The sequence below is a fragment of the Jaculus jaculus genome, chromosome 14 (assembly GCF_020740685.1).
Source record: "Jaculus jaculus isolate mJacJac1 chromosome 14, mJacJac1.mat.Y.cur, whole genome shotgun sequence".
In the NCBI taxonomy this organism is placed as follows: Eukaryota; Metazoa; Chordata; class Mammalia; order Rodentia; family Dipodidae; genus Jaculus; species Jaculus jaculus.
This window is the reverse complement of record NC_059115.1, coordinates 44723602-44750605: the sequence shown is the minus strand read 5'-3', so window position 1 is coordinate 44750605 and position 27004 is coordinate 44723602. Positions and strand designations below refer to the sequence as shown.

Below are 27004 nucleotides of genomic sequence, written 5' to 3'. Positions count from 1 at the left end.
ACAAAAATATTCATTGGAGAAAAGACAGCCTCTTCAACAAGTGGTGCTGGAAAAATTGGATATCTATATGTAGAAATATGAAAATACAGCCTTGTCTTATCTTTCTTCATGCACAAGAATCAAGTCTATGTGGATAAGTGACCTTAATATCAGACCTGAAACTCTAAAATTGGTAGAAGAAAAGGTAGGGGAAACCTTTCAACATACTGGCATAGGTAATGACTTTCTGAATATAACTCCAATTGCTCAGCAAATAAAACAACTAATCAACTACTGGGATCTCTTGAAATTACAAAGCTTTTGTACAGCAAAGGACACTGTGAATAGAGCAAAGAGACAACCCAAAGAATGGGAGAAAATCGTTGCCAGTTACACATCTGACAGTGGACTAATATCAAGAATATACAAAGAACTCAAGAAACAGAACAATAAGAAATCAAAAAAAATCAAGAAATGAGCTATGGAACTAAATAGAGTTCTCACTGGAAGAAATACAGATGGAATATAAACATCTAAAAAAGTATTCTACATTCTTAGCCATCAGAGAAATGAAAATTAAAACTACCTTGAGATTCCATCTCTCTCATCAAAATGGTTACCATCATGAAAAAAAAAATGATAATAAATGTTGGTGAGGATGTGGTAAAAGGGGAACCATTTGTCACTGTTGGTGGGAAGGTAATCTGGTACAGTCATTGTGGAAATAAGTGTGGAGGTTCTTGAGACATCTAACAATAGATTTGCCATATGATCTAGCTATAGCACTCCTAGGCCTATATCCTAATGACTCTTCTCACTACCTTAGAGATACTTGTACAACCATGTTTATTTCTGCTCTATTTATAATAGCTAGGAAATGGAACCAGCCTATATGTCCCTCAGTAGATGAATGGATAAAAAAGATGTGGTACATCTACACAATGGAATTCTATTCAACAATAAAGAAAAATGAAATTATGAAATTTTCAGGGAAATGTATGGATCTGGAAAGAATTATATTAAGTGAGGTAACCCAAGCCCAGAATGCCAAATGTCACATGTTCTCTCTTATATGTGGAACCCAGCTACAAATGTATAGACTTGTGTGTGATCTGGAACCAAAAATCAGTAGCAGAGGACCATAAGCTAGAAAAAGGCTATAAGGGAGGGAGGAGAGGGAAGGTCTTAAGAGGATGGCATTGTATATATGTAAGTAGAAGAACAGATTACAGGGGGTGTGGGGGGAAGGCCTAAGGGAGGTCAGGGGAAGAGATTGTATAAAAGAAGGGTGGGGGGAGGGTCAATCAAAATTCAAGATATTCTGAATAAGACATATGAAAATCTACTTTCTTAAATAATGGCATATCCAGAAGCCATAGATTGTTACTAGAAAATTTTCAGTGCACGGGATGGGATACTTTCCAGTGAGTCATTGACCAGGGAGGTCCCTGTTGCTTTCAAAACATTATAGGCTACTATTGCCAAGGCCCTGGATTCCCCCTGAGAAAGAGATGGTAAGACCCTATTGCTGAAGACTTCACATGCCTGAGAGGCAAAATCACTGAGAAATCAAGTTGGTGCAGAGCAGAAAACCTTTTCCCTGTAGCCCAGCCAACTGAAATCTGGAAAAAGCTGCACTGTATACAGTCTTATGGGAGACAGAAGTCATCAGCGGTGAAAACAGTGGATACTGGAAACCTCAAGTTTGGCCAGACAGGCCAAATGACTGAACAGGTTCAACAGTGGCATATCTTCTCTGGTGAAAACTATCTGCTCTCTAGTTGGACTGAAGGCCCACTTTATGGGAGGGAATATGTGCCTGGTACTGAAAACCTAACCAAAAGCCTATGGCAGGGGAAGTCATGAACCTTAGGGGTATAAAGCATGCTCTTGTCTGGATAAATGCATTTATTACTCTCACTAAATTGCTCTGAAAGCACTACACTTAATGTTCATACTCATACCTTAATGCTATTCTCCCTTCTTGCTAGAGAAGCTTTTCAGATGGCAATGACAACTGGGATGACCCAAAAGGCAACATAGTGCTGAGAAGAAGGGACACAGGAGTGTCCAGAAATGAAACATCTCACACTCTCCAGAGCTCACAGTACATTGCGGAAGAGATGGCAGAAAGAATGAGCCAAAGGAAGGATACTACTCTTTACATACAACTGTCTGGACAGAGTCTGGCCTCGATATCCAAGACCTCACAGTGCCTAACAATGTCCACATTGTTATAATATCATAATCCTCATAATAGCAGAAAAAGATGATGATATCAAATTAAAAGAGAGACTAATGGAGAGAGGGAGGGGATACGATGGAGAGCAGAGTTATGAAGGGGAAAGCAGGGTGAGGGCAGGGAATTACCATGGTTTGTTTGTAAGTATATAAGTTGTCAAAAAAAAAAATATATATATATATATAGGGCACAGTTTTTTACACATCAATAGATATATTTTAATTACTTTTTATATAATGTGATTTGCTTAGTCATACTATATCCTTTTTAAAGTAAAAACCATAATAATTGTACAAAAGAATCTTTGAAAAATACTTCCTCATATATCTTTTATACACTAGGCAATAAGATAAATTAGTTATAATAACATTAAATATTGAGTGGTCACATATGCATAAAATATATATGGAATGTCCACTCAGATCAAAGTACTATGCCTAGAACAGGTAATTAGTACTTAAGGGAAATTTTGTGGTTTACATTAGGTATTCAGGTTAATAAAATATAATTTAAAATAGCAGCCAGGCATGGTGGCCCATGACTTTAATCCCAGCACTCGGGAGGCAGATGTGGAAGGACCACTGTTCCTTCGAGGCCAGCCTGAGACTACAAAATGAATTCCAGATCAGCCTGGGCTAGGGTGAAACCCTACCTTGACCCCGCCCCCCCAAAAAATAAAAATTGCATGATAACTACTATCACAATGATTTTTTTTTAATGCAGACAGAAAGATATTTCTAAAATTTTGAAGTAAGTTTGTTGAAGCAATGTCACACACATCATGAGGATGGTGGTTACACTGTTCTATGGTTGTAAGGATTAAATGAAGTGGTGAGCACAGTATTTATAAATTACTCCTCAATAAATGGTGCTAAGGGCTGGAGAGATGGCTTAGCAGTTAAGCGCTTGCCTGTGAAGCCTAAGGACTCTGGTTCGAGGCTCATTTCTCCAGGACCCACGTTAGCCTGATGCACAAGGGGGCACACACGTCTGGAGTTCGTCTGCTGTGGCTGGAGGCCCTGGCGCGCCTATTCTCTCTCCCACTCTCTATCTGCCTCTTTCTCACTCTGCCTGTCCCTCTCAAATAAAACCAATAAAAATTTAAAAAATATTTTAAAAAGAAATTGTGCTAAAATATCTAAACTTGTTAAGAATTTGAAAGACTCCAAACCAGAAGAGATGATACATATATGCTGGGCTATTTGTAAGTTTGTAAATTTTATATAATTGTTCAATGTGACTAAGATACCTCTCTGTCCCAGGCACTGGAGTACAGGCAGAATCAAGACAGACTGTTTTCATTGTACAATATAGGAAAATAGACATTTTGTAGTAGTAATGAGTGATGGAGATAAGTAAAAGACCTGTTTAAGGATATGTCATGTGATTTGACACATGATAGATTAGTGGAAGGGTCTATGGAATGATTTCTTGCCAAGTGTGAATGTGGGAATTTGTTTGTGTGGGATATGATGTAGAAGCCTTGGATATAGAGAGATGTGCCCCAATCAGTGGCCACAGCACATGCAAAGGTTTACTCAGGAAAAGCTGGAAAAATGCATGCAGCAAGGGTGAGCACTTCCCAGGACAGAGCCAGAGAGGACAGGAGAGTTAAATCATGTCAGCTTTATCAGCTGTAGCAGTTAATACAGACTTCACCTGAAGTTCAACTGAAATGTCTTAAAGTTTTGTAAACATTTAAGCAAGAAGTTACTTCATATGTAATAAAATAAGTAGTAATTTTATATGGACTTTAAAATAAGGAAGACATTAAGAAGAAATCACAAAACTGTGCTCTGAGTAAGTCATGATGGAGCTGTGATTTGGTTGGAGCAGGACTGGGGTGGGAGGGGGAGAACAACTAAAACTGTAACTCTGGAAAGGATGCTAATGAGATCACTTTAATATATGATGATGCTGGAGAGTTATGAAACATGCCAGGAAGGGTGATGTCCTATAGAGTGTGGTCTTTGTGATGTGGTGACCAACAGCTTGAAGATCTCTGTGATGAGAGACAATGACATCACTCTGGCTCATGTTTCATTTTCCTGGGAGTTGGCAGGGCATGATGCGAAATGACTGCTCAGGACCCAGGCTCACAGATCTCCTCACCAACACTGGTTTCTCCAGCCACTGAAGTAAATGAGGCAAGAAACAAACACTGCCTCCAGAACCTCACAATACATTCATCCACACAAATCACACAAACAAGTCTTGTCATCAATGAGGCACAGAGGAGTCCTATGACCACTAATATTCCTGAAAAGTGAGCAAGAATATCATTGGAGGGCTGGAGAGATGGCGTAGCGGTTAAGCGCTTGCCTGTGAAGCCTAAGGACCCCGGTTCGAGGCTCGGTTCCCCAGGTCCCACGTTAGCCAGATGCACAAGGGGGCGCACGCGTCTGGAGTTCGTTTGCAGAGGCTGGAAGCCCTGGCACGCCCATTCTCTCTCTCTCCCTCTATCTGCCTTTCTCTCTGTGTCTGTTGCTCTCAAATAAATAAATAAAAATTTAAAAAAAAAAAGAATATCATTGGATAAATAGGTCAAAATTAGACCACTGGATAAAGGAAATTAGGGCTAATGAGATCTGAAGAGAAAATTAAAGTGAATGTTTAAAATGACAGGGACAGGTATAACAGAAGTAAAGAAAACCAGTAAGAAGATTCTAGGCATAAATGTAAGACAAAGTATAGCTAGTAGATAGCAGTATTTTAGATGCTCATCTCTTCAGAGATGCATAGAAAAGGAGAGAGGATAATGAATAATTAATTCATTTGCAGAAGGAAAGTGAACTAAGAAAACACTCTGACCAAAAGAGGAGAGGAGGAGGAAAAGCTTTAAAACAAAGACCATAAAGTGAATGAAGAATTTGAAAGAAATCCTGGAAAGTAAACTCTATTCCTGTCCTATTGATGAAACCCAATAAATGTAGGGACAGTAAATCTAACTTAGTGTGAGATCAGTTGGAAAGTTCATATACAATCCCAGAGGAAAGATGAGTACTTCCCATGTATTTTTACCCCCCTATAAGTGAAGGTTGTTCTGGGATGGAAAGTATAGATGTTTCCATTTCTAGTTGGATCATTAACCCATTATTTGACTTGTACATATTAAGTCTCCTTTTAGTCTCATTGGCAAAAACATTTCTAAAATATTAATTTTTAAAAATAATACTTAAAAAATTAAAATCTACTTAAAGAGGTTCACTTATGCCCCATCTCCCCATGCCCCAGTTGATTACATTTGTTCCCAGGCCATGACTTCAGGTTGACAGTAATGCACTATGATTACCTGAGTAGCCAACACTACCCAAATCCAAGTTTCTCTTGCTATAACTTTTAGCTTATAGGCTATCCCTTTAAACAAACCCTAACCTACAAGCATGGGAACCTAATACAGGTCAAGACTGTGCAAAGCTAAATTTGAACCTCCAGGTTCTCTGATCTATGCTTTGCACATGTTAAAATTCAGCTTAATCCTACATTGATATGAAGCCTTCCCTGATCCTTCTATGTTGACTTGCTCAGTAGTTTTGCCTTTAGCCCAGATTACATATCTTATATAATGTGTACATAAGTTGCTTATTATGAATAATAAGACAAGAATACTAATTAAGATAACCATGCACATCAAAAGATAGCTTTTACTGAGCTTTTCAAACAGCTTTACCTCCACATATTCCTGACAGCAAGTTTATAGAAACCAAAAAGTCAACCTTATAGATGAAGACATGAAGTTAGAGAAGTCGACTTCCTTATCAAGTGCTAAACAGGTTGTCTAGATTAAGGAACAACCACACTAATACTGAGCAATCTTCCAAGTATTGTTTAGTATATAAACAAAGACAAATGTCAGTTCTTCTAAGTATACTTGTCACTTTCTGAGAGCTTTCAGTGTATTTTCCTGCTCTGTGTGTTACTGTGTTTTGCATAGGTCTTTTTCACTTGTGAGCAATTAGAGTTATAATTCATTCATAAGCAATAAAATGACATCTTGCATTTTCTGTTTCTAATTTGAATAACAACTAAAACCTAGAGCTTAATGGATATGGGCTTTAGTGGCATTGAAGATTGAATTATTGGTGCCAATTCCTCACATTTTCTTATATTTATACCCATACCCATATGACTTGGTGGTTTCTTCAGCTGCAATAAAAAGACACTATAGTTCCCCATTTTTGACAGTGTTTGAACAAATTGCTTTTTATGGTCAACAAAATTAGGCAGAAATGATAATATCCTAATTGAAGGCAACATTTTAGAGAACCTATGAGTAATGATTTGTCTCTTTGAAACTTTGTACTAGGCAAGAAATTAATTTTACTATAGAGCTTCTCTACCTATAGGCTTTAGGTATGTGAGAATGACAGAGCCAGACAGATATGGCTCTTGAAAATATGACCAAATGAAACTGAGGTCAGTAGAGCTGCCCCAGTGAACAGAAAGAGAGCTACTTATATTTTCCATTTTGTGCTTTTTTTTTTCTTTGTAAAATTATTGTAGTTCTTGCTAATCCATACGGGTAGACATCACTTTAAAAAAATATTTATTTATTTGAGAGAGAGAGAGAGAGAGAGAAAGAAGCAGAAAGAGATAATGGGCATGTCAGGGACTCCAGCCACTGCAAAGGAACTCCAGACACCTGACCCCTGTGCATCTGGCTTATGTGATCACAGGTGACATGAATAAGAATTCAGGAGTATTCTACTAACAGGGGTTCAATGGCTAGATTATGGTCTGTCACCACCGAAATCCATGCTCACCCTATCAATGCATCAGTTTTAGGAGGTAGGGCTTACTATGAAGTATGTTTTTCATGAGGGAGAACATTTCATGGATGGAAACATGCCTTTAAGCTTAAGTTCTTGTGTACTCTTTGGAGCTTGACTAGTAATCACAAGAGCAGGTTGTTTCAGTGGGAACCTCCTCTAGTGTTTTGTTTCCTTCACAGTGATTATTTATCCTACTTCCTGCCAAGACTGGAAGCAGCATGAGCCCCTCACCAGATGTGGTTGCAGGATCTTGGAGTTCCCAATCCCCACAGTTGCAATCCAAAGGGGGAGAAAACAACTCTTGGCTGGAGAGATGGCTTAGCTGTTAACGCACTTGCCTGCAAAGCCCAAGGACTCACGTTTGATTCTCCAGGTCCCATGTAAGCCAGATGCACAAAGTCATGTAAGTGTGCAGGGTCACACATGCACACAAGGGACACACATGTCTGGAGTTTGATTACAGTGGTTGGAGACCCTGACATGCCAATTTTCTCCCTCTTACTCTTGGTCTCACAACTAAATAAATAAATAACAGGTTTGTTATTTGGTCTTGCCTCAAAAAAAAAAAAAAAAAGGGAAACTGTTTACTTATTAATCATCCAGGCTAAGTAAAATATTCTGTTCCACCTATATGCAACATACTGTCAAGAGAGTGTATGTATATATATCTAACCAAGTGTACATTTTAAGTGCATGACACTAACAACAGGTAGACCATGGTAGACTATGTGATTGTCTGTAAACACTCCCATACACCATCCTCCCACCTTGTCTCTGTGACTTCTGTCCAATCAAATGGAAGAAAATCTTCCTGATACATGACCAAGTTTAAAATATATTTACATGTTTTAGCCTCCTGGGTTTCTACCATACAAATAGCATATCAAAGGTGAAGGTCTTTCCTAACTCAAACACCCTAGAGTCAGTTTGAAAAGAAGAAAGCTAAGAAGAAAAAAAGTTGAAAATGTGACTTGTTTTTGAACAAAACAACTGCAATAAAATAAAAGTATGATCTGCCATATGGAGAGGCTAAAATTTAAAGTAGTTCTAACTGAGGATACCTATAGTGCAAGGAAGAGCAGTGTGCTGATTTGAATAACAAATATATCCCCTAGCCTCATGCATTAGTCATTGAGACTCACAATCTCCAACTGATAACAATTTGGGAGGTGAAGATTTGCTGGAGGAGGTGACTCCCCAGGGGAAAACCTTGAGGTTTATTTGCCCAATTCTCTGAGTATTTCCACCCTGATATGTAACTGCTTCCTGTTTGTGGCATGCTTTCCTGGCAGGACAAAACTTTTCCTCAAAACTATAAGCCAAAATAAAAAAAAAAACTTTTCTCCTATCAGCTGTTCTTGGTGAGATGTTTTGTCTAAGCAATGAGAAGATAACTGCTACAGGCTGGGATGGCCCTTTAGAATTATACAAGTTAAGGCCCTCCTGCTAAGTGTGCACAGGCATCAGTCACTCACTGATCATAAACCACAATCCAAGGAGACTTTTTCCTAAGGCAATGGGAAATTCTGTGAGAGTCAAGCCAGAGAGCAATCAGCACAGAGTGGATAATTATGCTGGACAGAAATTGGTGATACTGGATAGATGATAAGATTATTTACCACAGCAATGTAACTTATACCTGGATTTCAAAATGAGAATCACACAGAGCAGACACACAACATAATCCATCCACAGCATGGGAAATAGTCCTGATGATCCACATTGAACTCATACCTCCCCTGTAACACTGGTGACTTATGTTTATTATTTGAAAACACTGAGACCTCAGATGCCATGTTATCAACACAAAAGATAGGTATTTGTAAGATAAGACATGGTAAAATCTGAAGTAATTGAATTCTTATTTGCATTCATAAAAATGTTATATGCATACATGTTCAAGTGTTCACAGTGTATATGTGTGCAGGTACACATGCACATGTGTATGCAGTGAAAGTCAGAAGACAACCTCAGGATTCCTTAGGCACTAAAAAACCTTATCTAAGACAGGGTCCCTTACTTAGTTAGACTGGCTGGCCAGAAAACTCCAAAAATCTGACTGCCTCTGTGTTCACAGAAGTGGGATTTAAAGTGGGCACCATCACAACAAACTGATACGTGGGCTCTAGCTATCCAATCAGTCCCTTATGCTTTTAAGGCAAGATGTTCACACACTGAGCTATCTCCTCAGCCAAAAGAATTATTTTTTTAATTATATACTTTATTCGAAATAAAAAACCCACAAAAATAATAGAAAGATGTCCCATATGCATGCATGGAATGGAAAGTTATATTAACTTAAATAATATAATATCATCCTTAAAATGCCAAAACAATCTATAGCACTATACAGAGACAAAAAGATCTATCAGAATCCACAATGATATTTTTCACAAAAATCTTTGCATTATAACATTCATAAGAAACACAGAAGAGCTCAAATTGCCAATGCAATCTTGAACATAGAGAACAAAGCCAGAAGCATCACACTACATGACTTCATATTATATCACAAAGCTGTAGCAATGAAAGCACCATGTTATAAACAGACACAGTAAAAAAAAAAAAACTGAATAGAAGAGAAAGTACAAAAATAAATCCATGCATATATGTTCACTTTTCAACAAAGGTTTCAAGAGTACACACCTGAAAAAGGACATTGTCATCAAGAAATGATTTGAGACAAGTAGATACTTACACACAAAGGAAAGAAATTAGGCTTTCTCTCATATAATACGAAAAATCAACTCTAAGTTGATTAAAGACTGCAATGTCAGACTTGAACCCATAACATTAAGAAGAAATTTGCTCAATGGATTTGGTGTACACAATGATATTTTTGATCTATCGCTAAAAGATAAGCAAGAAAAACAGGATTTTATCATACTATATGGCTTCTACACATTCAAGCAAATAAGCAAAGCAAAAGGACAAACCCATAGAATGGAGAAAATACTTTCAGTCTGCATATCTGTTCAGGATTAATACTTAAGATATATGAGAAAGTCAAACAGCTCAATAGCAAGCAAACATCTTCACTGAAAATGAACAAAGGGGTCTGGTGAAATGGTTCAATTCTTAAAGGTGATTGTTTGCAAAGACTGATGGGCAAGCATCAATTCTCCAGTATCCACATATAATCAAATGCACAAATTGGCACATATACATGCATCTGACATTGGGTTTACAGTGGCAAGAATCCTTATAGTGCCTATTCATTCTCATTCATTCATTCTCTTGTTCACCATTTCTCCCCTTACAAATATGCACATATATTGGGGGGAGAGGTGGACATATGGCTTAACTGTTAGGTGCTTCATGCCTGCAAAGCCTAACTACCCAAGTTTAATTTGCCAATGCCAATGTAAAGCCAGATGCACAAATTAGAACATGCATTTGGAGTTCAGTTGCAAAGGCTGAAGGTCCTGGCATGCCCTTCTCTCTATCTGTCTCTCTTCTATCTCTCTCTGATTGCAAATAAATAAATGCAAACACACACACACACAAACACACACACACACACACACACACACACACAAGATCCTTATAGACATTTCTCAAAAGAACACAAGCAAATGGCCAATGGGTATTTGAAAAGAGTGCTTGTTATAATTAAATCACCACAACATTGAAAATTCAAGAATCCATAATGCACTGCCTCAAACCTCTCATCCCGAGTATAATGACAAAACTCACAGTAACAAGGGTTATTAAGGATAAGGAGAAAAGAGATTCCTTAAACCTCTTTAGTGGAAATGTAAATTAATAACAGCACTGTGAAAAATGGTATGGTGGTTCCTAAACCTTAATTTGAAGAATTATTAAGTATGCATATGAAGAAAAGTAAGCCAGTTACCTGATCTTTGACAAAGGGGCCAAAAACTTTCACTGAAACAAAGACAGCATCTTCAGCAAATGCTACTGGAGAAGCTGGATAACCACATGTAGAATGAATTTGGAGGCCCTCCTCTCACCTTACGCAAAAATCAAATCCACATGGATCAAGAAACTCTATGTAAAACCTGAAACTCTAAATCAATTAGAAGAAAAAGCAGGAAGAACACTCCAAGATACAGGTATAGGGAAAGACTTTATGTAAAACTCCAGTAGCCCAGGGAATTAGACAAATGCTCTATGACTGGGAACTCATGAAAATAAAAAGCTACTGTACAGATAAACAACAGAATCAATAGACAACCTAATAAATGGGAGAAAATCTTCACCATCCATACTTCCAACAGATGTCTAATAACTAGACTCTACAAAGAACTCAAAAACCTAAACAATAAAGAAATCAAGCACCCCAATAAAAAATGGGGCAAGAAATTGAACAGAGAGCTCTCAAGGCAAGAAATACAAATGGAAGTTAAACACCTAAAGAGCTGTTCAACATCTCTATGCATCAAGGAAATGGAATTTAAAATGGCTATGATATTACATCTCATCCCAGTCAGAAAGGCAACATCAAAAAATCAAATGACAGTACATGCTGGTGGGAAATGTGGGGGAAAGAAGAACCATCATCTACTGCTGGTGGGAGTGCAAACTTTTACAGCCATTATGGAAATCAGATTTCTCAAAACTCTGAAAATAAAACCACCATTAGATCTACCTATACGGCTTTTGGGCATATACCCTAAATATTCTACTATATAATCACAGAGACAAGTGCTCAACCATTTTTTTTTATTACTGCTCTATTCCCAATATCCACATACTAGAATCAGCCCAGATGCCAATCAACAAATGAATTGTTAATGAAAATGTGGCCCATATTTGTAGGAAAATGAAGGGACTTGGAAAAATCATGATTAGAGAAGTCATATGGGCTCAGAAAGACAATGTGACATGTCCTCTCTCAAAGGTAGTATCTAACTTGGACCAGCATCAGTTATGTGTAAGCCATTATAAATATCAACAGTAGGGACATGATACTAGAATGAAGCTAGGAATGGGGGAACTATGAAGGGAAGGCACAACTGGTCAATGGTCAGCAAAAAAAGAAAGAAAGAGAAAGAAAGGGAAAGAGGGAGGGAGAAATGAAGGAAGAAAGGAGGGAAGAAAATAAATAAGGGAATGGAAAGCCCTTAGGGGTAGAGGAATGAAGGATGGAAGAGGACACAAAACTAATGGCAACATAACTCATTTCTATAGAAACCTTCTTCCTGGATGCCATTCTACAGGTCATTATCCTCAATAAGGGTGTGGGAAGACCCAGAAAGAAAAGCCCCTAAAGGTAGAGAAAGCATTACCCTATAATCTTGGCACTGGCTGGTAATTTCCAGGGCCAGAATTATGTTACTCCCACAGTGAGCTGTTGGTCAGAGTGACACAACATCCCCAGAATAATATAGTCCATTGCCAAAATACTTACTCACATCTGTGAGCCAAAAGGTAAGTCCCTACTGCTAATGATACCATAGCCTGTAGCCACAGGACAATAAGTGGCTGTGGTGGAATGAGATGTAATCCAGTTTCCTCCAGTCCTCGTGGTACTGGAAAGTGCTATGAGATCAGCTGGAAAACAAGGTTGCCAACAGATTGAATAAGCAGAAGATGCTGCCAGATATAAAATCAACCAGCCTAGCAAGAAGTATGGACTTGTGCAATAGTGCCAACAGCTGATGCAGGTAACCAACTGCTCACAGCATTAGACATGAGACTCACTCAGTGGGGGAGGATTCAAATCTGCTCTGGGATCTAAGCCAGACTCCCTAGGACAGGAAACCAATAGGCTCCAAAAGGAACGTCCACTGCAACTTAACAAAGTAGCACATCAATATGGCTCTCTAAAATCTAGATTTATCCCCTTTAAATCAAAGTGCTCTCACCTTTGCTTGTAGAATCTCTTACTCCTTTCAGATGGTAGAGAATACTGGGGAGATATATCAATACAGGATACATGAATACATCTAGATTAGACAGTCAGCTGCCTACCATGAGATAGGTCATCTCCACCTCATCTGTCAGGCCCCAGAAATTATTACAGGGAAAGAGCTGACATGAATACTGCTCTCACAGGTAGCTTGAAAACCTGATCTAGGGAGACAGCAACAGGCATGGTGGTCACTCAAACCTCACCCAAAACAGAGATGTAGAGGCTAGAGTAAAAGCAACACTAAACTAGATTATTATCTTGCCCAACAAGGCAGCTCAGGGAACATTCTTAAGAGGGGGAAGAGAGATTATAAGAGCTTCAAGGTTGGTGGCAGTAGTCTGAGGCACTGTACTCCCTGCCCAGAGACTGAGGCCTCTCTTGGTCCCCCATAATGAATACTAATAACCCCATCAAAGAAGACCCTCAGCAGTTTGGGGCATAAGTAAGAGGGTCTAAGAGTGCATGCTTTTTATTTAAAAAAGTCAATAAATAATAAAAAAAATTAGGAAGAAAAATAAGTCAACATTTTAAATAGATATCTGCATGCATCCCCACATTCATTGCAACATTACTCACAACAGCTATGACATGGAATTAACCTGAATGTCCATTCACGGTTGAACGGACACAGAGAATGTGGCTGTGTGTGTGTGTGTGTGTGTGTGTGTGTGTATATATATATATATATATATATATATATATATATATGCACACACACAGTGGAGATGAAGATGATGATTATGGCAAAAGAGCACAGAATTTGAGTTAAGTAGAAGTAAGTTTAAAAGCTCTGTTGTACAATAAAATGACTTTCACTAAAAACTCAAAGTATATTTGAACATTGCTAATGTTAGATCTCAAGTGTCTCACCAGAAAACATAAGTCTGTGTAACATAATGCATGCTAATTAATTTAGCCATTATAATGGTTGTGTATTTCAGAATAATTCTGTACATAAAAAATACATACAAGATGAGTTGACTAAAACAATTTACGATTAAATAATATGTTTGTATGTGTATGTGTATTGTTGTTGCCTAAACTTCCCCCAAACTTATAGCTTCAACAAACATAACTCATTTTTCTGATGTTTCTGGGTGTGATCTGAGCTCAGATGACCAGTTTTTTGGCTGGTTTTCTCCATTAGTCATGCTATGCTAGTCTCCTGACAGCTTCTCTAGTATGAATGGTCTAATTTTCATGTCTATCTGTTTCAGCTGTTGGCTGTCTCAAATAGGTGTATCTAGGCCCATTTATAGGGTAAGTTGGGGTAGGAAGCAGGTAGTTAGCCGAGGAGATATGTACACTCCCATATTTTCTAGAGCATTAATTCACAATAGCCAAGATATTAACCTAAATATCTCTTAATGGATAAATATATACATGCACGTGCACACGTGCAAACACACACACACACACACACACACACACACACACACACACATATGGAACCATCAAACTGAGACTGTCTGCTCTCTTGAGATGAAGAGAGAGAATGCACATGAGTAAGAGGGAAAACAGAGATGTAGAGATACTCCATTTCTGTAGGAAAAGAGAATTCAACATGCAAAGGGTCAAAGAAGAGATTATTGCCTCATCTTTGCAATCTACTACCAAGCGAATGTGGGCTTTATTTTTGCTCTGAACATTTTCTATTATAAACAACTAAAATAAATTATACACTAGGGGTCAGTACAAAAGAATCAATTTCAAATGTGCCTCTGAAGTTAGAGAAAAAAGGAAAGAATGGAAGGAGTTAGGTGAAGAGGGGGAAATAAGCAGCAGAGGAAGTTAGGGATGTTAATGCAGTCTAGTATTTTATTTGAAACTTTTCTTCTTGAATACTTTCAAAATGTCTTTCCTTCTTACCTTACCAATTTTGTGATCTGCAGTTAATTTTACACCCATTCCAACCTATATCTTGTGCATTGTATATGTGTGTACTGACACATACATGTGAGAAAAGACTTGTGAGGGGGTAGGAAAGGTCATAAAAAGTTTAATGATCAGTAAGCAATAAAATGACAAAGAAAAAATCATATTATAAAAACAAAAGAATAGGGCTGGAGAGATACCTTAGTGGTTAAGGCATTTGCCTGAAGCCTAAAGAGTTATGTTTGATTTCTTAGTACCCATGTAAGCCAGATGCACAAGGTGGTGCATGCATCTGGAGTTTGTTTGCAGTGGCTAAAGGACCTGGAATATCCATTTTCTCTCTCCTGTCTCTCTCTCAAATAAACAAGTAAAAGTAAAAGAAAAAATGAAATGAAAGAATACATAGTCCAGAATCAGGGTATCAACTTCTGAAGTAATTTGTACAAAAAGAAGGGAAGATATTTCCCAAGCAAATTATAATTAAAAGTATTTACCAATGATAAAAACACTACTCAATTAAAAAGTAAAAAGACCTATATTCTAGAATTTTCCATCATGTAGAAATATGGACTTCACTTGTAAGCATCTTCACAGACTATATGGCTGACTTCTTGGTTGAGCAAAGACCACGTTGAGAGCCATTTTGTCCTTTTGGTTGAGGGAGATGACTAAGTATATATATAAAGTGCTTGCCAGATAACCATGAGAACCTGTTTGGATCCCCAGTGCGCATGGAAAAATGACAGGCATAGTGTACCCCTGTAATCACAGCACTGGAGATTTAGAGACAGGTAATCCATGGAGTTCACTGGCTATATATTGGAGCCAAGTATGTCAAGTCTAGGCTCACCAAGAGAACCTTTTTCAAAGAATGTGGTGGAGAACAATAGAGGAAACCACCCAAAGTCAACCTTTGGCTTACACACACACACACACACACACACACACACACACACACACACACACATATGAAAACCTGAATTCACACATGTAGGAATGCCACACACACACACACCTATATACACACAAATAGAAAAAAATAGAAAATGAAACTAATATTGCCATTAAATACTACAAAGCAACTGAATGGAGGCAATCCCGTTTAACATTGGTGAACTACTCTAGTAAATTATTCCTAAATGTAAATATGCTTATCTTTACAGTGCACATAAGAAATGCTTTATTTGGGCTGGAGAGATTGTTGAGTAGTTAAGACGCTTGCCTGGAAAGCCAAAGGACCCAGGTTAGATTCCCCAGGACTCATGTAAGCCAGATGCAAAAAGTTGTGCATGCTTCTGGAGTTTGTTTGCAGTGGCTGCAAAACCTGGCATGCCCATTCTCTTTCTCTTCCAGCCTCACTCTTTCTCTCAAATAAATAAACAAAAATAAAATAAAAACGTTTTTAAGAGAAATGCTTTATTTAATAGAAGGACAAAGTAAACCTTCAGTGTATAAGGCTTAAGTTTCAAAACCATACAGCTATTCACAAAGCTTTCTGATTGTTTTTAATTATAAAAAGAAGCCTTAACAAAGCTTCATGAAGACAGGTAAAGGAAAAGGACATCGACTGTCTAATGCCTACAAGTGAAAGAGCTTCTGTAGGCATAAAGCACAAGAAGACATGTGGGAGGTCCTGCCATGCACACCTAACGCTGGTACAAATATGCCTTATCTGTATTCTGGAGCTCTCCAGAATACTCACCAGAATTAGTGACGGTGGCAAGAATCTGCCGGCTGCTTTACATTCAGGGACGCGGCCAGACCAAGTGCATAACATGCCTCAGATTAGAGCAGTAGCTATATTGTTCGGGTTGATTTTAATTGCCTGAAAAGTGTCATTACCATCTTCTGCAATGTGCTGAGTTATTTTAGAGAGTGACTATTTCCATGCAAGAAACTGAAAGGCACTGCATCCTATCAAGGCATATGAGGGAGCATTCACGAAGTCTTGCTTTGGTGGCATTACAATCCTGCCCCATCCCTATCATATGTCTGCTACCTGCAGAACTTTTCAAATGTTGTGGGAACTTCAATTCAGATTTCCACACTGAGGATCACAAACAACCACCCAAAGGCATGTCTGGGTTGATAATACCCTTGGGATTTGCATTTCCACAGTAAAATTTACATATAGTCAGCTTTGAGACAGAAGAATGTATGGATTTTAAGGATAAGAATATCTCTATGGAAAAGCTCTACAGAAATGCAATTTATCAAACCTATAAGATATTTGCAACAATATTTCTCAGTAGATGCTAACATGGGCATGCTGCTATCCAGAGTATCTGCTTTTGAAATCACCCTCACAGATACAAGATGCAAGGATGTATACATGACAGGGAGCTCTAGGGGGCTATACATGCCCTCGTTAGACCAGGCTTTTAAAATGGAGAAAATGGAACAATGGCATAGTCTAGCTACGAGCAACACACTCTTGCCAGCCCCTACTTCTGACACTGCCTTACAAATACACACAATGTCACCATGGGAATACTGGCTGAAAAAAAGAGAACTCTTGGCACTATTTCTAAAATATTCTGATTCTATAATTGTTTTGAAGTTAAAAAATATGAAATATAGGCCTCATCTTGGGAATGATTCACTGACTTCTATAAGGACCAATGACCTACATGAGTTTGAATTTAGAACCCCAACATATTTTGGTAGAAGGAAAATGAGTTGGAAACAATGGGAGAAAAATACAGTATTTTCATCATAATGGGGATTTCTCTTGGACAGGTGACGTGAAGCTGCTTAATGCCCACAGAATTTCCAGTGACTTCTAATAAGTTATTCATAGTTTTAGGAAGACATGCTTTGATTTGTAATGACACAGTCATTTACTTGAGTACTGTCTATGTCAATGTTTTATTAAAATACAAGAGTAAATTTTGAGAATTCCCAATTATTTCCTTCTACTAAAATCAGATAATTATATTATGACCAGTCCTTAGAACTTAAAATCTTTGGATTTCATTTTCTTTAAAGAAAAATTCTGTTTGTCAGAATTTTCTAAATTCTGGTCATAATAAGAGTCACCAGTTTTGGGGCTGGAGTTTAAAGATGCTTCCTTGCAAATCCTAACACCCAGATTCAGTTCCCCAGTACCCACATAAAGTCAGATACACAAAGTGATGCATGCAAAGGAAATTAATCTGCAGTGGTAAGAGGCCCTGCTGTGCCCATTTCCCAACTCTTTCTCTATCCCTTTCTCCTCAAAAATAAATAAACAAAATAAAATAAAAGGTTCACTGGTAGTCAATTCACTATTAAGCCCCTCAAAACTGAAAGAAAAATTTTCTTATACACTGAGATTATTTATGTGCTAGAATATGGACCCCTGATATATTTACAACAGAGCTTCATGCAAATAAAAGATATTCAACTTTTATTGCACAAATGTTTACCAAATTGCTAATATGTATGTGCCACTCCAGAGTATTAGAAAAGGCAGATATTAAATAACTTTACAGTATTAAATTCTAAACTACTGTTTTTATTAAAAAAGACATTTTAAAAAGGGCTGAGGGGATTGGAGAGATGTTTTAGTAGTGAAAGGTACTTGCTTGCAAAGCCTGAAGGTCCATGTTTGATTCCCCAGCATCCTTGTAAAGCCAGATGGTACATGCATCTGGAGTTAGACTGCAGTGAATGAATACCCTAGCACTCCCATAATCTCTCTCTTTCTCTCTCCATCCCTAAAAATGGCTGCAATTAGAAGGCTCAAGTTAGCAGAGCATTTGAGGCTCTTAGGAGAATGGATGGGTGGATGTCACCTTACCCATACCAGAAGCTTTTCTGCAGAGTGCACAGTGCAGGGAATGTGGGAGAGGGGGTGTTAACTGAGGCAACCAAGAGGAGAGGGCAACAGAGTCAAAGGAAACCAAAAGGATCCTATCAAACTCTTAAGAAATTTAAGACACACCCAAAGCTAGAAAGCTCAGTTTAAGGTTGGGTTCAGCACAAAAAAAAGTCACAGGAAGATTGGTTGCTTCAGCAGTATTTTTTAACTGTTTATTGATAACCTCTGCATGCAGAAATAATATACCATAATCATAATCCCCTCACTGTATCCTCCTTTCCCCACTCAAGTGCCTCGTCCACTAAATCCCTTCTTCATTCCAACTAGTCTCTCTTCTATTTTAATGTCATCTTTTTCTCTCCTATTATGAAGGTCAGTAGCAGTTTTTTCACCTGACTAACAAGATGTCCAATGACCCAAGTGATTGGGCTCATGGCTCCATATGTCACCATGGGTCAGGCAGACAAGCAAAATAAGGAATGGAGAAGGGTCACTTCTTAATCAAATGATTGTTGGTACAAGAGCATAAAGGTACTGAAGTATTTAGACAAAAAGAGACTTGGAGGCACTACAAAATAGAAGATGACCAGAATGAGAGTCAAGGAAAGAATGGATCTCCCATGCTGAGACCAACCTGAGAGAAAAATGATGACAATGAGTCTGAAGTAGCAAATATACACACGATCAACAAAATGAGACAAAAAATCCTATAATGGTCAGTGGCAAAACTCTGCTGGATATTGGTCATCTGGGAAGGCTCTTTTGTCACACAGGTGATTGGGACAGAGGCTGCCATTCAGAACTCCAAAATCTCACAGGTCTGTCAAAGCTCATACAATCCAGGAACTGTGTCAGAAGGTGTACTAAAATATTGAGTAAAACCAACTTAACATATACTCAGTGTGGCCCTTCCAGGAGAGCTCAGAGAGAATCTGTCACAGAAGTTGGCAGTTACATGTCCATAGAAATGCTATGAAAAGAAGGAGCATACAACCTAGACAGGTGCCCTAACATTGAGGAGCAAAGTACTCAAAGAGGCTCTATGAGTACATGGCATTTAAACTGTGACCTAAGGGATAAGCAACAGTTAACATTCTGTGTGTGTGTGTGTGTGCGCGCGCGCGTGTGCGTGCACGCACGTGCACATGTGCACGTGTGTACATCCATATTTAGGGATAATAGATAAGGAGGGCTACCAGAAAAAAGGAAGAATCATCTATAAGGTAGGAAAGAGGCAAACTGTAGAACCTTTTAAAAGTCACTCTATGAAGTCCATACTCCCAAAGCTCAGTATGAATAGTGAAAGTATAGGCAGTGTTTCAATCCTATCACAATTTTTTCAGGTAATATAAATGTGATATGCAATAGTTTTAATTTTAGGTATGAAAGAAATCCACATAAGTATGGTGTGTAGAAGAGTACAAATTTGACACCAATTCATATATATATATGTGTGTGTGTGTGTGTGTGTGTGTGTGTGTGTGTGTGTATGTATAAAATTCATATGTAATTTAACACAGAAGCATGCACACACACAATTGTGTGTGTGTGTGTATGTGTGTGGTTTGTGTATAGAATGATATGAAGGAAGAATAGAGTCAGGGAGTCCAGAACAATAATCCCAGGAGAGAAAGTGACTTGGATGATGTGGATAGAGATGGAAGAAAGCAGGCAAATTTAAGAAGTATGTTACAATTAGAATTAAAGAACACATGGAATATCAGCCATTCAAGTTTTCCCTAACAAGAGTATATAAAGTACCATAATTGCCCCAAGAATTCTTTGACCTATTAAAAATAATATATTATCCAGCTTATTTTTCAGTAATCTTAGTGAGTTTTGTGTTATGGATCTCTTGTCTTAACATTTGAAAGGTAATCAATGTCAAGTGACTTAGAAAACAAATGGGACACAATCGTTCTCCTGTTTTAAGACACAGAAAATTTATAAGCTGAGTTATAATAGCACCTAAGACAGTGCAGTAGAAATGTTGGAACACAGACAATCTATTTCTTCAAATGCCAATATGTCTGTAATAAGGAATATGCATACCTTCTGAATTATCTTATCCTACTTAATAAATCACTTGTGTTTTTTTTTTTTCTCACTCTGCAAGGCAGCTTCTTGCACAGTAAAGATTCTACAAATATTTACATTCCAAGTAGCAGAGCTGTTTGAAATGCTATAAAGTTCTGTCGGCACTTCTATTACAAACCCTTATTTCTTGTTTATAACACGTACATAAAAGGAGGAAAATAAAAATGTACTAGGGATTGAACCTTAGCATATCAAGTTTCAACCAGGGAGTGCATTTCTACTGGAACAAATTTTCCAAAGAAATCTGTTCATGTGGTTAACAGACCAGGGAGCTGGAGGCACTCACTAAAAACCAAAAGCTACTTAGGATACTTGATCCTTTCAGAAATTTTTATGTAAGCTAAATCTTTCTGGAAGCTGTGAATCATCAATTCTTAATTACAAAGAAATTCTTAAACTATCTAAATTCCCATATTTTCCCGATAGACACACAAATGGATGTTATGCAAGGTACCACTATCAAGCCTAAGAAGTCCATCAGCACAGAACAATGTATTATATGTGCATCTTAAAATCATGTTTCTATGTACATATGCATGATAAAAACCATAGTTAAGCACCTTACGGTTATTCACTTTTTCCAGGAGAGGAAGTAAGTGGCTAAGATAAATGGCTTAAAGTATACTATTGGTGATGACTAACCTAGACAAAGCCCAAGATCATTAAACCCTCCTGTCATCTCAGAATCTCCCACTGCATAAAATTAACATCACTTTATTGCCAACAGAATACTAAATGGTGACTGGAAAACAGAACATTGAACCAGGCATAGTGTCTCTGTTGTGTGGCTGTTCCATGATATAGTGATATACAGATCTGGCAGTTTGAAAGGGGCAATTATATCTATATACTCTTTCGGCACAAAACATATTAGAAGTTAATGAGAACTTCAAGTAGGACACTTAGATTATGCAGTAAAAACAAAGCTAGAGGATGTGTCCTGAATGAATGAGAAGGAGCATATTTTGCTGGCAGAGCAAAGAGGCTATTAGTTCATAATAACTAGGCATATATAAACTGTGACAGAAATGAAATTGAAGCCAAATCAGCATCCGAAAGGCTACAGCTTGTTGTCTGCAGCTAATCTTTGCTGTACTTGAAATTGCTTGACACTTTGGTCCCATTATTTTTTTTTTTCTATTTTAAGAAACACTTGAGCTATCCAGATGTGTCCTGAAGGATATTTAAAAGTTAAAGTTCTCCTAGAGACATAACTGTAATACCTTCATGTCTTTGGGCTGACAATAATAACACCAAGACAGTAAGGAGTGCATCAAGCTGAATGTTATTGTCAGAGGTGGTTACTGCCTGAATCTATTACCCAGCAAATCAATGAAGTGCTCCAAGTCCCCTTTATCCCACCTTTAGATGAGAAGACCACTGGCTTGCATTGTATTTCCCATGTGTCTGATAAAAGTGTTGGGCAATTTGCAACATTTCTGGGAGAGGGGTGAACTGATCCCATGCAGGATCTTCAAAACTACATGTTGACTCAATAGATGTCAAGCACTTTCAACAACCCTGTCTCCACTCATGACTAGCATGTGAAGATTTTTTATTTTTTTTTTTAAGCAAGACTCAACTTGATCAGATGTCTCTTGTGAATATTTCCATAAGCCTGTCCCATGGCAGCAGTGGTTTGCACAGACTGGGCGTCTGTCAGATGTTGCTCAAACACACATGAATATTACTCTGCAGACAAGTTCTTTCCTTGGAACACGAATCACAAAAGGTTACAACCAACAATGAAGATGCCAGGTTATTGCAGCCAAAGTCAGGGAACTGTTAGTAAACACAGCCAGCACTGCCAAAGCAACACTTGCTATTGAAGTGCTATTGAGAGATAATAGCTCTTTCCTAAACAATCACTGTGCCTTTCAATCTCTGTAGGCTGACTCATTGTTCTGATTAATACCTAGTCTTAATCTATTTACGGGATCAGGATTTCTGTCAGCCTGTGTGATATTCATTTCTGTGGGGGCAGACACAAACCACAGCATATTACACGCTTCGTGTGTGTGTGTGTGTGTGTGTGTGTGTGTGTCCGCGCGCGTGCATGTGTTTTAGTTAATCTTGCTTCATTATTAAAAAAAAAAAAAAATTTGGATGGACCTCACTATGTAAACTGCGGTTTCTGACCTCTTTCCTGCACATCACATAGCCCTACAGTCTTTTTAATTAATTAATTTATTTTATTTCTGTAGCTTTGTTTCCCCACATATTGGGTTGGGGTTTAGAAACTGGCTACCCTTTTCCCAGAGCGATCTCTTCCTCTCCCTTTGGCTCTAAAAGCATGTTTGCTTTTCTCACTACATCGGGCCACCTTTTGTTATTAAATCTCGCATCTTCTGGTAAAATCAATAAGGAAACGCAATCCGGGGAAGACATAATAATTGGTGAGCCATGTGAAACTCGACACAAGCAGAACCCAGAAGCCCTTCATTCATTTCAAGCAACCAGAAAAATAAATAAATAAATAATACTGCAGGCGCTGTGACTCTGGCTAGCCAAGCTGGGCTGGCACTTTCTGGCTTTCTATCCTTGGAATTATGGCACCCTGCTCAGCTAGTTTTTTCAGGGAGCCTCGGAGAAGGCAGCAGCCGATGCTGGCTGGCTGTTTCCAAACTCAAAACACCTGAACTACTAACAGTCCATCACAGAAAACCTGAGAAATGAGGGCGACAGTGGATTCCGTTCGCCGCTGCAGAAGCGCGGGGGCAAACTTGAGGGCTGCTCCAGCACACATCTATCTGCACTCTGGCTTCCTCAGACCTGGGAGGCAGAGTACCAACCGGCGTCTGTCAGCGAAGCACCGTGCTGGCTCACCTCCCTTGCATCCTGATTTGGGATTCTTTCTCAACATCTCTGAGGGTTCACAACTTTTATTTACCAACTTTTCACTGGCCAAACCCGCTGAGCTAAGGACCAGGCGTAGGGACCTAGAGGGCAGTGCCCAGGCATCGCTGGAGAAGGCGATCCCGGTCCATTAGCAGCCCTCGTTTCAGGGACAGAAAGTCTTGTCCCTGCGAAAAACCCACTGGGAAAGAAGCATCTTTAGCCTGGACCGGTCAGGTGCACATCCCCAGCAACAAACTTTGCGGCTGAGGAGCCTTGAAGCCCATGCATAAAGTTGCCCAGGCAATCGGCTCAGCCAGTCCCGGAGCCCAGTAGTTCGACTTACCTGCTCTCCTCCGCCACCGGCCCGGGGACCCGCCTTGCGCGTCCCCGTCCGTCGGTCCGCGGCGTCCGAGTAGGCGCTGCTGCGCTGCGCGGCGCTGGGCGCGGGCTGCTGGGGATGCTGCCCGCCGGGCGCCGCTAGCGGAGGCTGGGCTGCGCGAGCGCCGCGCGGGGAGGAGGGCGGAGGGAGGGAGGGCGGGGGCGGGGCGGAGGGGCGCGGGCGGGAGAGGGGCGGGAGCGCCCGCAGCCAACCCGGGCCCGCGCCTCTCGGCCCCCGCGGCCCCCGCGCCGCCCGCCGCTGCTCTGCACAGTCCACGAGCTCCCACGTACGTCCGGCGTCTCCTCGGGCCCGATAGGAGGCCGGTCAACCAGTCACCGCTGGGTGGCCTCATGCTCACAGCTGGTGTCTGGGTAGCACAGGGTTAAAAGTAAGGATCCCACCTCTGAGGAAGCCTAGTGCAGCTGAGCTCACACACGTGTGCAAAATTGCAGGTTCTGTCATTAAAGCAGCTACTTATCATGAGCTCACTGCATCTATCCATCATCCATGCAGCTATCATCTATCTATATGTCTATGCATGCGTGTGTCTATCTACCTTGTGTATCCATATTTCTCTAAATCGTCTGTCTTTCTATCATCTATCCACCAGGTACTGGTCCGTACTGTTTAGATAAATCACGTGCAGTCCCTAGAGCAACCCAAACCCCTGAATTTATTAGTATTCCCTATTACTGAGCAATAAGGAAAATAATTTGCCCAAAGTTTCAGTGAATTTGTTCTAAGTATAAATAATTCCACTTAACTTTTTACTAGGGCCCTCTGAAATAGTTTCTGTCACCGTTATTTAAGTGCATACAATGGTGGGTTGGAGAATTGCCACATGAACATAAGCCTGATGAAATCTCAAGCCTGTCTCAAGCTGGGGTCAGGGCTTCAAGTGTGCAGATGGTACAACTTTGTTTTAAGTCTAATTAACTAACATAGCTGTCCATCACTAGGAGCGTGTGGCTAATAGAAAGAGTGGAGACCTGTCATGGAATATAATGTAATGGAATAGAAGTGACAGAGAGAAATGCATCTAGAAACATCAGGATATATTTCCATCAGAAACTTTTAAATTCCATGTGTTAGCCCATAACTGTAATCCCAGTTCTTAAAAGATCCCGGCAGGAGGATTCCCATTTGTGAATTACCTCAGCAAGATACATCAAAAAGACAAAATAAATGTATACTGTCCAAAAAGAAGTTTGCATACAAGGAAAAAAAGAAAAACGAAAGAAAGAAAAAACAAGTTGTGGGCTGGAGAGATGGCTTAGCGGTTAAGCGCTTGCCAGTGAAGCCTAAGGACCCCTGTTTGAGGCTCATTCCTTAGGACCCACGTTAGCCAGATGCACAAGGGGGCGCACGTGTCTGGAGTTCATTTACAGTGGCTAGAGGCCCTGATGTGACCCCTCTCTCTTTCTCTCTCTCTGCAACTCTCTCTCTCTGTCTGTAGCTCACAAATAAATAAATACAATGAACAAAAAAATTTAAAAAAAAATCAAGTTGTATCTGAAAATGTCAGAATTAATAATACCTAAATCTCTGAATGCCAACTTAAAAAAAATAAATAAATAAACCAGGCCTGGTGGCAGGCCTTTAATCCCAGCAATCGGAAGTCAGAGGTAGTAGGATCCCTGTGAGTTCGAGTCCTCCCTGAGACTTCATAGTGAATTCCAGGTCAGCCTGAGCTAGAGTGAAGCCCTACCTAAAAAAAGGAAAGAGAAGTTCATGTAGGAAAAGTTTGTACAGTGTTCTAGTGTTTATCTATACACACATTCACATATGCATGTGTGTCCATTCCTAATTTCCCAGGCTACTAATAACAATAGACCTTGTAGTGCAACTTAAAATTTTACTGTTCTTGGATATTGTTTTTAAATTTCATTGTTTGTCTACCCATTATATTAACATGTATCCATATTGATTAAAATAAACTTAAAAGTTTACAGCCCTGACTCCTCTCTTCTCCCAACCCCCACTGTCTCCTCATCTAGGGCAGTGGCCAAGGAACATCAGATATGAAGGGGGGGTAGCTTGGGGAATGACTGTTTGATAGATTTTTTACCATTCCTGTTCATTTTGTCCAGAAATAAATATACCCTTGCAATTCATAAAGGTATTTGAACTTCTGGGAAAAGTTAATACGCTCTAAAAGGGTGTGGAACTGGCTCTCAGATGCAGGATTCTGCTATCTCTGCAATGAAGGTAGAAGCCAGGCCCCAGCCCTTCTGTTGGCATAATTGAATTATCTTAATAGGTGGGGCAGGTAGGCCTCACCACCCTTGAAGTATTTTAATAATGATACTGTTACCCCACGAGCACACAGCAGTTTCTCGACTACAGTCAAGAAGCTTTCCAACATATTAGCCACTTTCCCCCCTGTATCCACTTTATCAGGAAACTGCTCATCTCTATAAGAATAATGGCTGGATTAGAAAAAAGAAATAGAAGCTAGAGTTATTTATATTTTAAATGGGTGGGGGAGGCAGGGATGATGCACAGTGCTATAAATAAAAATAACGTGCTTTCTCCCATCAGAATTAAATTGCAGTAAATTTGGGCTCCTTAAGGACTCTCTACTTAGTAAACAAACAAACTTAAAAAAAAGAAAAATGTAGAACAGGTACCAGAAAGTTTGTTTACAGCCCTTCCCAGTTGTTATTGGTTACTGTAAAGTTGTTATTGGTTACTGTAAAATATTTTTTGCTTGCAATCTGGGAACATGTTGGCAAACCCCATGAGTGTGATAAAATGTTTTATTGGGTAGAATTGGTATTTTCTGATAAGAGCTAAGAGAACTTTATATGCAAATTATACTTATGCCTTTCACCTTAGCAAGTGCAATTACTCCCATGGCCACATTCTTCACAGACCGACTCTTCTTTAAGTATTTTCAAGTTGATGCCTCATGGTGCATTATCCCATGGATACATACGTGTATGCCCTGTCTAGTGGGACAAGGAAGAACATTTGTATCCATGGCAGTGGCTGACTCGAGGCATCAACATGACAGGGAGAAAGACAGAAGAGAATCTCCTTTAAATTAGACAAAGAGAAATCTACACCCTAAATCCTTGAAGCCTTCTCCAAAAAATTAGTTATTTCCCATTCCAGCTCACACTGGAGAAAGCTGATTAGT

At 39.2% G+C, this 27004-nt stretch overlaps 1 protein-coding gene across 3 annotated transcripts in view; it reads right to left on the bottom strand.

Annotated features, from left to right (window-relative positions):
* Cntn3 (contactin 3) overlaps positions 1–23908 on the bottom strand; it is a 443276-nt gene extending 419368 nt beyond the window's left edge. Inside the window, exon 1 of one of the 3 annotated variants that reach the window (XM_004651504.2) lies at positions 23827–23908. The gene's annotated coding sequence lies outside the window, so the exon portion shown is untranslated. The remainder of the gene's footprint in view (positions 1–23826) is intronic. The other 2 variants (XM_045133940.1, XM_045133938.1) reach the window with 2 other exon arrangements.
* Positions 23909–27004: the final 3096 nt, after the last annotated feature.